The sequence below is a fragment of the Sorex araneus genome, chromosome X (genome assembly GCF_027595985.1).
Source record: "Sorex araneus isolate mSorAra2 chromosome X, mSorAra2.pri, whole genome shotgun sequence".
NCBI classification, from domain to species: Eukaryota; Metazoa; Chordata; class Mammalia; order Eulipotyphla; family Soricidae; genus Sorex; species Sorex araneus.
The window spans coordinates 335,017,066-335,031,454 of NC_073313.1; positions in this window are offsets into that span (position 1 = coordinate 335,017,066).

Consider the following 14,389-nt stretch of genomic DNA (forward strand, 5'->3'; position numbering starts at 1 on the left):
AGTGTTTTTTCACATTGAAACCACTGGGGATTACTTTTTTTGGCATAATTTCTCTGCTGTGTCCCAAATGCTTTGGAAATATTTATCACTTCTCTCAGATGATAAAGCTGGAAAATTTGCTTTTATTTTTATTTTTGCTTTTACTTTAATGGCAACAGGAAGAATGTCTCTAGCTTCCATTAGAAGCTCTTTAGGGGGCTGGAGCCACAGTGGGTAGGGGGTTTGCCCTGCACGCGGCCAACCCATATGGTCTCCGGAGCACCACCAGGAGTAATTCCTGAGTGTATGAGCCAGAAATAACCCCTGTGCATTGCCGGGTATGACCCATAAAAGAAAAAAAAAGAAGCTCTTTAGAAGAAAAAAATGCCTGCAATGCTCAACCCATCGCTTACATTTTGTGAAAATTGATAAACAAAAGGTGAATTCAAATCTGGAAACCAAAGTCAGCCAACACAGCCCTGCACCAGCCCCCTGCACATCTCAGAACAGCTCGGCACAACCTCCCCAGGTTTGAGTAATCCCGGGAGTCCCTCCATCCCAACCAAGAATCGAGCATGTTTTCAACAACCTTGGAGCTTCCTGTATGTGATGCCTTCACTCTGCTTACAAATGTTTTGAAAATTTGCCAGCTTTTCAGAGACGCATGAATAGTGTCGTACAAAGAATTGACAGTACTGAGATCACTGCCGAGTTCTTTCATATCCCGACAAACCTCAACACCATTAAATCCCCAAGATGTGCATGACAATGTGTGTATAAAGCTCTTGGCTCGGCCTTCAGGAACGTTGTAGCAACAACATAAATCTTCCCCTTGTGTCAGCAGCTCCCCTGTAGACAGAGCCCCGCATTTTATTAAAACTGATTTCTAGAATAATCCAACACAAGGGTCTCCCGGTGATCTTTCGCCACACACGTGGCTAGCATGAAGGTCTCCTAAGTTGAGATGGTCTGGGACATTTTCTGCAGAACTCTGGAACAGGTTGGGGGTTCGGCATCATGGACTGTCAGTTTTACTGTATCTCATGAGAGATTGGTGGAATCAATGCTCATCTTCCTGATCTTATTAATAGTTGTTAATGGCTGGTATGTGCCAGACACTGTTCTATGTGCTTTGCATGTACACCCCAATCACTGAGTCCCCCCAGATGACTGATTGATTATATAATTTAGTCCCCTTAGTTTTTTCCAGAAAAAAAAAATCCACCCCCTCCAGGTTTCAGCCTGAGTTCATTAGGCCTGGCCTGGTAGAATCCAATCAAGTTAAATTTGTCATTTGTTTTCTTTACATTTCATTTTGCTTTCAAACTCAAAGGAGTTGCCATCTTTTTTTAACGTTCTACTCCTTGTGCCTTATAGCGCCACCACTTCCTTAGCAATAAACTAGATTGTTTCTACTTTACTCATTAGGTTCCAGTAATCAAATAATAGTTTATAAAAAACAATGTTACAAAAAAGGGAAATGTTTATTATACAGTAACATCAATATAAATGTATTTTCAGTAAAATGACTCATTCCTTAATTTTTTGTATGCCAAACTCCCAGAATGGCTGACAGAATTTAATAATGCTCTCCTCCATTAATAACAATCAGATTACAAAGGTGCTTGTGTCTATTTGGGGGCCATATCAAACTGTATTCAGAGACCACTCGTGGTGGGGCTCAGGGACCACATGGGGTGTCAGGGATTAAACCAGGATTGGTCACATGCAAAGCCTTACTCACTATCCTATTTCTCCGGCTCCACAGATTACAAAGGTTTTGAAAGACAATTTTAATTTACCTTGAAATTTTTGTCTGTTGAACGTAGATTTGGATTTCTAGTATCTATTCCTTCCTTTCATAAATTTCAAACCATGAGCAGACTCTTGACTTGAAATGTGTTACTCTCTATCCCAACCCTCATGTCAACCTCAATTAACTCTTGATGGTGAAATACTTGACTACGCCTCCCTCTTACTATTGGCATCATAATCTGATGGTAAACTCTTGGAAATTTTTGTGAAAAATAGAAACTCAAACTTTTGTTTTGACATTACTTTTTAAAATCCTGTGATTTAAGTATTTATTTAGAATTGCTCAGTGATTGTGTTCCATCTCCAAGAAGAGAATGCCAATGACAGATTCTCTAACACTTCTTGTTATGACACTTTCCATGTTTTCTCAGTTATTTTCCTACCAGATTAATGTCCCAAAGCAGGGCTCTTTCAGCCTAGTGGCACAATACTGCTACAGCCTAGAAACCATGGATTTTAGATTTTTCCACCAACTGCAGTTTTAAGTAAAAAATTGTTTTACAGTTATTCAATTATTTTTCCTTCTAAAATTTTTTAATTCTGGGGCTGGAGTGATAGCACAGCGGGTAGGGCGTTTGCCTTGCACGCAGCCGACCCGGGTTCAAATCCCAGCATCCCATATGGTCCCCTGAGCACCGCCAGGGGTGATTCCTGAGTGCATGAGCCAGGAGTGACCCCTGTGCGTTGCTGGGTGTGACCCAAAAAGCAAAAAAAAAAAAAAAAAGTAAAATTTTTTAATTCTAGGGTCTTTTTCTTTACTAATTTGGAAATAATACTCTGTTTATATTCCTTTGGTGGCTTACCCTAGACATCTTATTAATTGTATTTCACTTCTAAATAGCTAAAGTTATCCTGTCCTTACGTTCTTTCAGAAAATATATGTCCTAACTATGCTTTAATTTTGGATACCTTTCTGCCCAACTACATGTTATTATTTAGTTCTTTTCTTCAGTCCTGCAAACTACATAGGACCATTAAAATATTATACAGTCAAAATTTATTATTTCAGAGACTATTACTAAAATTTTTTATATAAAAGATTTATTTTATTTTGGTTTTGGGGCCACATCCAACAGTTCTCAGGGATTACTCCTAGCTCTGTGCTCAGGGATCATTTTTGACAGTGTTCAGAGGACCATATGAAATACCAGGGTTCAAACCTGGTTCGGTATATACAAGGTAAGACCCTTATTTACTTTACTATCGCTCTGGCTTCAAAATGATATATATATTTATATTTATGTATGCCATCATTTATTTATTTGAAACACATTTGTCAATTTTGTTTGGTTGATTTCTGGGCCACATCTGGAGGCTCTTGAGGACTACTCCCAGTTCGGTGCTCAGGGGTCATTCCCAATGGTGCTCTGGGTACCATGCAGTGCCAGAAATTGTACTTAGCATGTGCTCCAACCCATCAAGCTATCTCATTGATCCTGAACTTGTTTTCTCCTTGGAGTAAATAACACATAACATAAAAATGACCATGTTACCATTTCTAAGTATACATTTCAATAGCATTAAGTACATTTTGGTGTTGTGTGACCATCAGCAGCACGCATCTCCAGAACACTTTTCATCGTGTAAAGCTCAAACTTTACAGTGACATAGCTTCATCTTCCCCATTCTCCTTAGACCTGCATCCACCATTTTTTTGTCTGCACAGTTTTGATTATTCTAACTTCTTCACAGAAGTGTGGTTATACACTATTTACTACTTATCTTTTTTTTTTGGTGATTGGTTTATTTTGCATAACTGATAGCCTCAAGTTTGTCTCATCCAGTGACAGTAGAATGTGTCAGAATTTCTGTGTGTGTGTGTGTGTGTGTGTGTGTGTGTGTGTGTAACCAAGCCCAGGATCTCACGCATGGAAGGTAAATGCTTAACCAATAATCTACATCCTCGGCCCCTTCTTTCTTTTTCAGACTGAATAATATTTCATTGTATGTATATACCACATTGTGCATCTATTTTTATCCTTCCATGGGTACTTGGATTGTTTCCTTTTAAGCTATTGTGAATAATCCTGCAATGAATATGGCAGTAATATATCTTTGAGAATCTATTTTCAATTCTTTTGTGTATATACCCAGAAGTAGGGATGCTGGATCATGGTCTAATTATATTTTATTCTCAAGATTTGCTATAAAAAATGGCTACATCATTTTATATTCATTGTGGCAGGGAAATATGGGGTTGGGTTGCACTTGGCTGTGGTTAGGATTTAATCCTGGCTCAGAGCTCAGGCATTCCTGGTGGTGCTCAGGGGACCATCTGTGGTGCCAGGGGATCAAAGTGGGTTGGCACAGCAATGTAAAAGGCAAAATCCTTAACCCCTGTACTAGCCCCATTTTAACGTTTTTACCAGTCGTGCAGAGTTCAAATTTATTTACATCTTTCCCAACATTTGTTATTTTCTCTTTTTTTCTTCAAGTACTCGTTTGGTTTTAATTTGGTTTGGGGCCACATCTGGCAGCGCTCAGAGCTTATTCTTGGCTCTGCGGTCAAGGATTACTCCTGCAGGGCTCAGAGGACCATATTGGGTGCCAGGAATCAAACCTGGGTTTGCCTTCACATGAAGTAGACACGCTGCCCACTGTACTCCAGCTTCAAAATAGTCCTTTTAATGGGTGCAAGGAAGTGACTCACTGGAATTTGACTTGCATATGGTAATGATTAGTGATGTTGAGTGTCTTTTCACTTACTCATTGTCCATTTGTGTATCTTATTTGGAGGAATTAAAGAATTTTGCCCATTTTTGAAGAGGTCAGTATTTATCACACTAACTGTAGTTACCCTTCATCTTTCATTTCAGACTTTCTTTTTGTGACAGTGTTCCTTCTGCCTGAAATTCCTTCACTGAGGTGCTAGTAGAAATTTTTATTGTTAATTTGCCTGAATATGTTTTTGTTTCACTCTTGTTCTTGAAAGAACATTTTTGCTAGAAATGTAAGTCTGGGTTGTGAGTTATTTTCTCTCCGTGCTTTGAGATAGATCCCACTTGTTCCTGGCATCTTTGCTGAGAGTTAGTTGTCAGCCTAATTGTCATCACTTTGTAATAATCTGTCTTTTCTCTCTGCCCACTTTTTTTGGGTTTCATTTTGTTTTGTTTTGGGGCCACACACGGCAGTGTTCAGGGGATCCCTCCAGTGTGGTGCGGGGGGAAGTGTGGTTGATCCCATAGGCGCTTGAGGCTGCCCATTTTTAATATCTCCTTTCATTAGGTTTTCTACAATTACATAGTAGATGTATGTATTTCTTTTATCTGTCTTGTTGGAATTGGGTGAATCTTCCTAACCCAGGAACGTGAGCGATCCATCAAAAATTCTTAACATTCAAAGGAAGGCTTGAGCTTCAAATGAAATCTCTACCATGACTTCTATTATCTACTTTTATGATTGATATTAGTTATAATATTCTATATACAATGTTCTATATCTCTAAACTTCTTTATAAATTTCATATTTTTACTTCTCTTTGGGCTATATTTCCCCAACCTTTTGGATCTTTCAGTTCATTGAATTCTTTCTTCTGCTATATTTTATCTGCTAATTTTTTATAAGTGGGCTTTCTACATAAAGTAAATCAATGTAACAATTTTTCCAAAATTGTTAGAACTTCCTCAAGAAGCTCAAAATAGAGTTACCAAGTCATCCAGAAACCTCACTTTTGAACTGTTGGCAGAAAAGAAAACCATGAACACAAAGAGCTAGGTCTACTCAAATATTTATTGCAGCAATATTATCTTTTGTCTGGGGCCACAGCTAGCAGTGTTCAGGAATCCCTCCTGGCAAGGCTCAAAGGATCATATGTAGTGCTGGGGATAGAACCCGGTTAGCCACGTGCAAAGCAAGCTTCTTACCTGCTGTAGTATGTCTTTCTCTAATGCAGCCCCCATAGCATTTTTTAAATAAGAGCTAAAGTAGAGAAACAACTGAAGTTTCTGTTCACAGATGACTGAATAAAGTAGGTGTGGTATATTTATATGATGACACACTATTCAACTTTAAGAAGATGAAATGTTATCATTTGCAGCAAAATGGAAAAATCTTGAGGGTATTAAACAAAATTAAATAAGCTAAAGGTAGGGAAAATTATTGAATGATTTCTACCAATCATGCAACATAAGGACATACAACTGATGAAGAGACACAACAAGCCAGTGTACAACAATAACAGAACTCGGGCTACCTGTGAGGAGGAGGGTGGGGGGTTTGGAGAAAAGGTGGAGATTGCTTTTAAAAGGTTGTGGGTTTTATTTATAAAATAAAAGAGAGGAATTAAATTTCTAATTTCAAAAATTATAGTTAATATTTCTGTTTGGTACTTTTCCAAATTGGCTGGGTCTCTTCTGTTTATACTGAAGTATAATTTACAACATGTAAAACACATAAATCTTAAATATACATCATGATGAATTTTTACATACATGTAGGTGATGTAAACACCACCCTTATTAAAATAAAGCAATACTACGGCAGGTAGGGCATTTGCCTTACACGTGGCTGACTGGAGTTCAATCCCCGGCATCCATTGTCCCCCAAACACTGCCAGGAGTAATTCCTGAGTGCAGAGCCAGGAGTAACCCCTGAGCATCACCAGGTATGACCCAAAAAGAAAAAAAAAGAATATACCTAGGACCTCACACTGTTCCTCTGGGCCACTTTATGGTAAATAATCCACTAGAGGTAATCATTATTCAGTATACTTTCTTTCTTTTTTATAGAACAATATCTTTGATGAACACTGATGTGAAGATTCTAAACAAAATATTAGCAAATAGAATCCAACAACTCATCAAAAAGTTCATACACCATGAACAAGTGGTATTCATCCTGGGGATACAAGGATGGTTTAACATTCGGAAATCAATCAACATAATACATCATGTCAACAAAAGTAAAGATAAAAACCATATGATCATATCAATAGATGCAGAGAAAGCATTTGATAAGATCCAACACCTGTTTATGATGAAAACTCTCACCAAAATGGGTTTTGAAGGAACTTTCCTCAAGATAGTCAAAGCCATCTACCACAAACCCATGGCAAGCATTATCCTCAATGAGGGAAAACTAAGGGCCTTTCCTCTAATATCAGGGACAAGACAAGGATGCCCACTCTCACCACTCCTGTTCAATATAGTGCTACTGCTTCACCCCAGCCATTATTAATTTTTAATTGTATTTCACTGTAGGCATATAATAATTCATTCATCTTACTATTTATAGACTTGTGGATTTAAAAATTTGTTTTAATTTAAAACACTGTGGATTACAAAGTTGTTCATTTTACAGTCGTTTAAGGCATTTGGTGTTCCAGCACCACCCATGTGGCCTTTCCCCATTTTCCCTCCCATAATAAATTTATTTTATATTATTTGCTCCAACAAATTTTTAAGAAGTGGTAAATAGAGGGAGGGGGGAGGGAATAAAAAAAAAGAAGTGGTAAATATAATGTTCAGAAAATAAATCAATAAGAGCTAATTTATGATTGCTGTATGATTTTAACCTATGCAAATAAGGAAAATAAAACAGTTTTGGGGTTTTTTTTTGCTTTTTGGGTCACTCCTGGCAATGCACAGGGGTTACTCCTGGCTCTGCACTCAGGAATTACTCCTGGTGGTGCTCAGGGGACCATATGGGATGTTGGGAATTGAACCTGAGTCAGCTGTGTGCAAGGCAAATGCCCTACCCGCTGTGCTATCACTCCAGCCCTAAATAAAACACTTTAATACAATATAATAAATGCTTATTCTCATTTACATAAGTAAGTTCTCAACCCTCGAATCTAGAGTATATTGCATAAAATTTTATTTTATATTTGGATCTCATTGTAGTAATAATGATGCTTTGCCTGTATTTAATAAGGCCTTTTTTTTATTGGGTCATCATGAGATGCACAGTTACAAAGTTGTTCATGATTGGGTTTCAGTCATATAATGTTCCAACACCCTTCTTTCACCAGTATATTTTAACAAAACTTAAAAAAAGTTCTTGTATCACTTCACTATGATGTGGTCAGTTTCGTTGTGGAACTGTCCACCGGGAGACTCCCATGTCCAATGTTTAGATTTGGCCTTCTGGAACTGTGAGTTACCATGGATGGTCTTGGTCGACATGATGAATTCAGACAGTCTCTCACCCTGTTTGTTCCATTCTAGTCCATGGGACCCAATGTGGACTTCTTCGGGCGACCTTCTCGGTCCTATCTTGGCATTAAAATCACCCAACAATGGGGCAGGAGCAATAGCACAGCCGGTAGGGTGTTTGCTTTCCACGCGGCCAACCCGGGTTCGATTCCCAGCATCCCATATGGTCCCCTGAGTACTGCCAGGAGTGATTCCTGAGTGCAGAGCCAGGAGTAACCCCTGTGCATCACCAGGTGTGACCCAAAAAGAAAAAAAGAAAAAAGTCACCAACAATGATCTTGTAGAAGGTGTGGTCTTCTTTATAGAACTCCTCCAGCTCTACATACCGTTGACAGAGGTCAGAACTCCGGATTCCTTCTCTCATTTGAGTGAAACATGATATTCCAAGCATAGCTCTTTGGATTCCTCTTTGGGAGACCCGAATAGCGTTCTTATCCTGTTTTCATAGAGCCCAGGTCCCTGAGGAGTATGTTAGTGCAGGAAGAACAGTGGAGTCGAAAAGATGAGCCCGGAGCCGGAGGTTGTTCGTCCTCTTAGCAACTTCTTTGACACTCTTAAAGGCTTCGAAGGCATTAAAAAAACTATGCTAATATATTTGGAGTTTACAAGAAATAGGTAAGGTCTACTTATGTAAAATTTCCCCCTACACTTTATATGAGCACTGTAGTTTGCAAAGTTGTTCATGATGATTTGTAATAAGCATTCAATATCCCAACACCAACCCCACCATCATTATCACCTTCCCTCTCCCATTCCCTCTACGACCACCCCTCAAGCTTGCCCCCATAGCAGGCCCACAATAATTTATTTCATATTGCTTATTATCAATAAATTGGTAACAGAATGATCAAAAAATGTTTCCTTAGAAAAAAGTCAGTGTAACTTGTTTTATCTCACTATGGAGACATTAAGTCCTTGTATGAGGGATTACTAAGATGTTGTCACAGGTTAAGCCTTCTGTTTGGTTAGTGTTACTGTTTGGTTAGTCGAGATTGGTTGCTTCTGTGTTGTATCCCATCCAATCTAGTGTGCAACTACTAGACTATCACTGTTGTAGAGTTTGGAGATACTGCTCCAAGAAGTCCAGAATTTTTAACAGGATGGTACAGCTGAAGTTAAATTTTTAACTGGGCGGCAACTCTGGGTTGTGGACATGTCTGCTGAAGCTTCCAGAAGTACAGGGAGGTGGAAGGAGGCAAAGGTAACCCATCCCGACTCTGAGAAAGCCCAAAAATTTCAGCCACAAGGACCCACCTAGCTAACTTCTGAGTGAGGCTCAATCCCTAGGGAGTGGAGTCCTGCTGGAGGTATGGCTGTGATTTTGCCTTGTGGGAGAGAGTGAGCAGCTGCCAGAGTTCTGTTTGGGCCACCCACTCCTAGTGCCCCAGGTGTCTCAGCCATGCGTGACTGTCCAAAGGATTTCTGGTGTTTGGTTGATCCTTTGGAGATTTATTTATGAGTCTCCGGAGCAAGGCCAGGAGATGAGCTTACATGGCAGCGCCACACGTGGTTCATGGGTATGACTCACATGTGGATTGTTTTAAGGTTTTGGTTATTGTGAACAAAGTCTTTAATGGACATGTGCTCATTTGGGAGAGAGAGATACCTAGGAATAGAGTCACTGAATGGGTATATGATCAGGTTTATTTAAAACTTCCAAATAAATGTCCAAAATTAAACTATTTTTCACACTTATGCCAGACATTTTATTTTTTTAATAATCTCTTTTATCTTCTAAAACATATTATTTTATGTTCTGTATTTGACTATTCCATTAAGTGCTATCTCTGAGGGTCTGATTCTGTAGTTTGTGGTCTCTACTCATGTTTTTGTTATTTGTATTTTGCTTTTAACAGGGGGGCACACAAGGCTCTGATCAAGGGTTACTAATTGTTAGTTAAGATGTCATTTCCCAGTGTCTCTCATCTAATTTCTAATCCTAAATCTGTTTTTATTTTCATTTATTGCCCTTTGGAACCCTACTCTGGACAGCCAGTGACTTGGATTTGTTCCAGCATGCACTCTAACTTCAACATTCACTTATCAAGATTTAAGCTTTCTCTAATTTCGGGCAATTAAAATTTTTTTCCTTTTATTTGTGCCAGCACAGCCATCATTCAAAAACAGACATTTTTAAGACTGACAAAAGATTGATAATTGAAGTGGAGTGATAATATGTGGAGATTCATGATACCATTCTCTTTACAAAGTATGACTGAAATTTCACATAATAAAAAGACTTGATTAAAAAAAACACCCTTCGTGAACATTTTTATGAGATATTTAGGAGTGAAACATGATGAGGGGGGCTGGGGGATGGCTCAGTGGCTCTTAGTGTCTGTCTTGCAAGTCTAAAGCTGAGAGTTCCAAGTCTGAGCCTCGTGTACTGGGATGGGATTCTGGTCGCTCTGCTGTCTGTGATCCCCAGCACCCCCGAAGATTAACCTCTGTGATCCCCAGCACCCCCGAAGATTAACCTCTGTGATCCCCAGCACCCCCGAAGATTAACCTCTGTGATCCCCAGCACCCCCAAAGATTAACCACTGCACCACAGCCATCTGTTTGCAAGCACCACAACAAAACAGGGGTGTGGACCCCCAGGAAGCACAGCAACTGAACTATGATACATGAGCACTGTGGCCAGCAGTGCTCGGTGAGCACCGGTGTGTGCATCGCAATGCCCTCTGCAGATGCTCTAGCCAGAAAGTGCAGGAGCACCACAACTAAAGGAGAGCAAACTACTCTTCTCCTCCCTCCCACCCCACCTCCCCACCTTAAGCACTGGCCTCTAGAGTGCCGCATCACAGCCTGAAATGGGACCCCTCGAGAGACCATGACCAAGTGTGTGAGCACCGCAGTCAGGTGGATGTGTGACCCTGTCAGCACACACTACAATGAAGGGAAAGAGAGAGGAGCAAAAAGGTGCCTTAGGATGGTTGATTCTCTTACAAATATAGGGCTCAGGATGCGGATCAAGTGGCAAAGCACATTCTCTGCATGCATGAGATTTTGGGTTTCATCCCTAGCAATGCATGGCTTTCCATCAATCTCTGGAAACGGGCTTAGTGGCTCTCTTGGACCACAAGCACCACCAAGGTAATATATTAGTCCCAGAACATCATGGGGTATGGTCCCTACACTGACAACAAAAATGGAATCAGGGGATATGGCTTAGTAGTAAAGCGTCTGCCTTGCATGTCTGAGGCCCTGAGTTCAATTCCAATACCATCCCACACTCCAAGTGTGATTTTTTTTTTTTTGCTCTTTGGGTCACACCTGGTGATGCACAAGGGTTACTCCTGGCTCTGCACTCAGGAATTACCCCTGGCGGTGCTCAGGGGACCATATGGGATGCTGGGATTTGAACCCAGGTTGGCTGCGTGCAAGGCAAATGCCCTACCCGCTGTGCTATTGCTCCAGCCCCTCGAAGTGTGATCTTGACGTGACCCCTGGCATTACAGCAAAGTGTATGAGCACTACAACTAAGTGCTGATGCCCCCAGTGAGCACTGAAACCAAAGCAAGTAACTCCCTGTCATGACAACAGAAACAATAACAACAAGGGAAGAAAGAGGGAAATAAAAAGAAAAAGGGAGAGCCAAAGGGATGGGGTGCTTGCCTGGCATGCGGCCGACCCAGGTTCCATTTCTGGCACCCCAAATTATCCTTTTTGAGCCCACCTGGAGCAATGCCTAAGTATAGAGCCAGGATTAAGCCCTGAGTACTTCCAGGTTTGGTCCCCAGACCCTCACAAAATATTTTTTAAAAGAAAAAAAGATGAATCAAAACAAAACATTCACAAGTGTATATTATCTGTGACAGCATATATGAAACTTCAGTGTATTATTCCATTTTTATGTAGCACTGTAGCACTGTCGTCCTGTTGTTCATCGATTTGCTCAAGTGGGCACCAGTAACATCTCCATTGTGAGATTTGTTGTTACTGTTTTTGGCATATCAAATACACCATGGGTAGCTTGCTAGGCTCTGCCATGCGGGTGGGGTAGCTTTCCGGGCTCTCTGAGACGGACGGAGGAATCAAACCCGGGTCAGCCGTGTGCAAGGCAAACGCCCTAGCTGCTGTGCTATCTCGCCAGTCCCCATCTTTATGTATGATTGGAAATTTTGTATTAAGCCAATGTATAATAAAAAGGATTCTTAGATGTTCTATACTGAGAAAGTTCTCTAGACACCTAGTCTACTATATTATTATAAACAAATTTAACATCATATGCAATGACTGAAGATACAAAAAAAAGAATGACATCATCCCAATTGTTGACCAACTCAAGTAGAGTAAGAAATGTGTGTGCTGAGTGAAGCAAGCTGTTAAGATCCAGACATGAGTAAATGAATTTGTCTTCTCAGGCAGTTGGACAAGTGATCATCTCGATAGGATTCTAATCCTGGAGGGCAGGGCCTGCTGAAGTGTCTGGACATTGAGATGGACCCAGGGACTTAGTTTGTTCATTGATTGACCTAGAGACCTGGTTGACAATTCCATGCATTTATTAGCAGAATCTTGTTTTCATAGGCCTGGCCTCACTAATTTCTGGGAGGAGAGGTTGTCTCCATGGTCCAGCTTAAATATCCCTATCCTCTAAGTCTCCTTCCCACTTTCTAGCTATTTCTGCTGACTCACTGGCTGCCTGCAAGTCATCACATCCTTCCCAGAATCTGAGAGACTGATCTTGCCTGGGTTCCCACAGAGCCATCCACCTTTCCATAATCATCTGACACGAGTACATTCCCTAAAGTCTGGAGACTCCTGCTGGACTGAAATTGAGAGAGCATTCAGCAAAGTCAATTGTCTAGGGAAAGCTTAGACAATTCTGGTTAAGATCCCTTTACCAAAGGCAGTTGAAGATAGAGGCCTTCCTATTCTTCACTCTCTATGTGAATAATAACAGCCTACAATCCCGAGAAATCCTTAATTTGGTGGTGATGGGGAACCTGAGGGGTGCGGGGAGCATAGAGAAGACTAGACCTCTATGTTGAAAAGAAATAGTTCTGAGAAGTGATATTAGTATGCAAAGGCAAAAACTTGATCGAAGAATTCACTAATTTTGTTCTGCAGAATACTGAGCCTGGGTTCTCTACTTGCTCTGTTTAAGAATTAAATCCTGGGGCTGAAGCGATAGTACAGTGGGTAGGGCATTTGCCTTGCACATGACTGACCCAGGTTTGATCTCTGGCATCCCAATATGGTTCCTCAAGCACCACCAGGAGTAATTTCTGAGTAACCCCTGAGCATTGCCAAGTGTGGCCAAAAAAGCCAGGGGGAAAAAAAAAGAGTTACATCTTGGGAGTCCAGAAAGACAGTCCAATGGGTAGGGTGTTTGCCTTGCACATGGCTGACCTTGATTCCATCCCCAGGATCCCATATGATCCCCAAATCCCCACCAGGAGTGATACCTGAGCACAGAGCCAGGAGTAAGCCCTAAGCGCCACAGAGTGTGACCCAACCCTCCAAAGAAAAATTAATACTTTGCTTTACCTTTGCAAAAGCAAGGTGTCTGTTGCAAGTTGTCTTCTCAAATAGATATTTGCTCCAACACCATACATCTCACATGAGAAAATTTAAATTTGTTAATCCTCCCTACCCAAGATTGTATTAGCAAGTTGGGGGGAGGATTCAAGTTCAAAATGTCTGGGTTTCGGGATATTGGTGGTGGGGTATGTGCACTGGTAGAGCGATGGGTGTTTGATTATTGTAAGATTGTAACCCAAACATGAAAGCTTGTAACTATCTCACGATGATTCAATAAAATAAAATAAAAAAGTGTCTGGGTTTCTTTTCTATCTGCCAGAGGCTGTGCCGGAGAAATTTTTAAGATGGAGACTAAATCCACCTCTCCTGTCATAGTAAACCTCACAAGTTTACTTTTCTTTTTTGTGGGGCAAAATATTATATTTTCTCTCTAATTTAGGACAGTCTTAAATTATGAGTCTCAAGTTAACATATTCAGTTTACAGATCTCTTTTGAGCTTGTATTATATGCAGGGCATTGGGAACACAAGTAACAAAGTTCTCATGGAGTTGGCATTCTACATCATTAACTTCATGGACTTCTGACAATTTCCCTCCTCTCAGAAACTGAACTGTCACATACTCTGAAAAACATTTTGGAACAAAGCTTGGAGGGGAATATGGGGGGGGAAAATATAGAGCTCCCGAGAATAAGGAATTCTGGGCTGAATGCTTAGGTGGTAGCAGTACTACTATTATTTTTTATTATTATTATTAATAGTAGTAGTGTTATAATTATTATTTGCAGTGCCAGGAATTAAACCCAAAATCTCACACACACAAGGCAAATGCTCTGCTTCTGAGTCACATCTCCAACCCACTTTGGAGTTATTTGTAAGTTGGTAGAAGTTTTTGTTTTGCTTTGTGTGTGGGGGGGTGCAGGAAATCAAACTCAATTCATGCACACAAAGCCT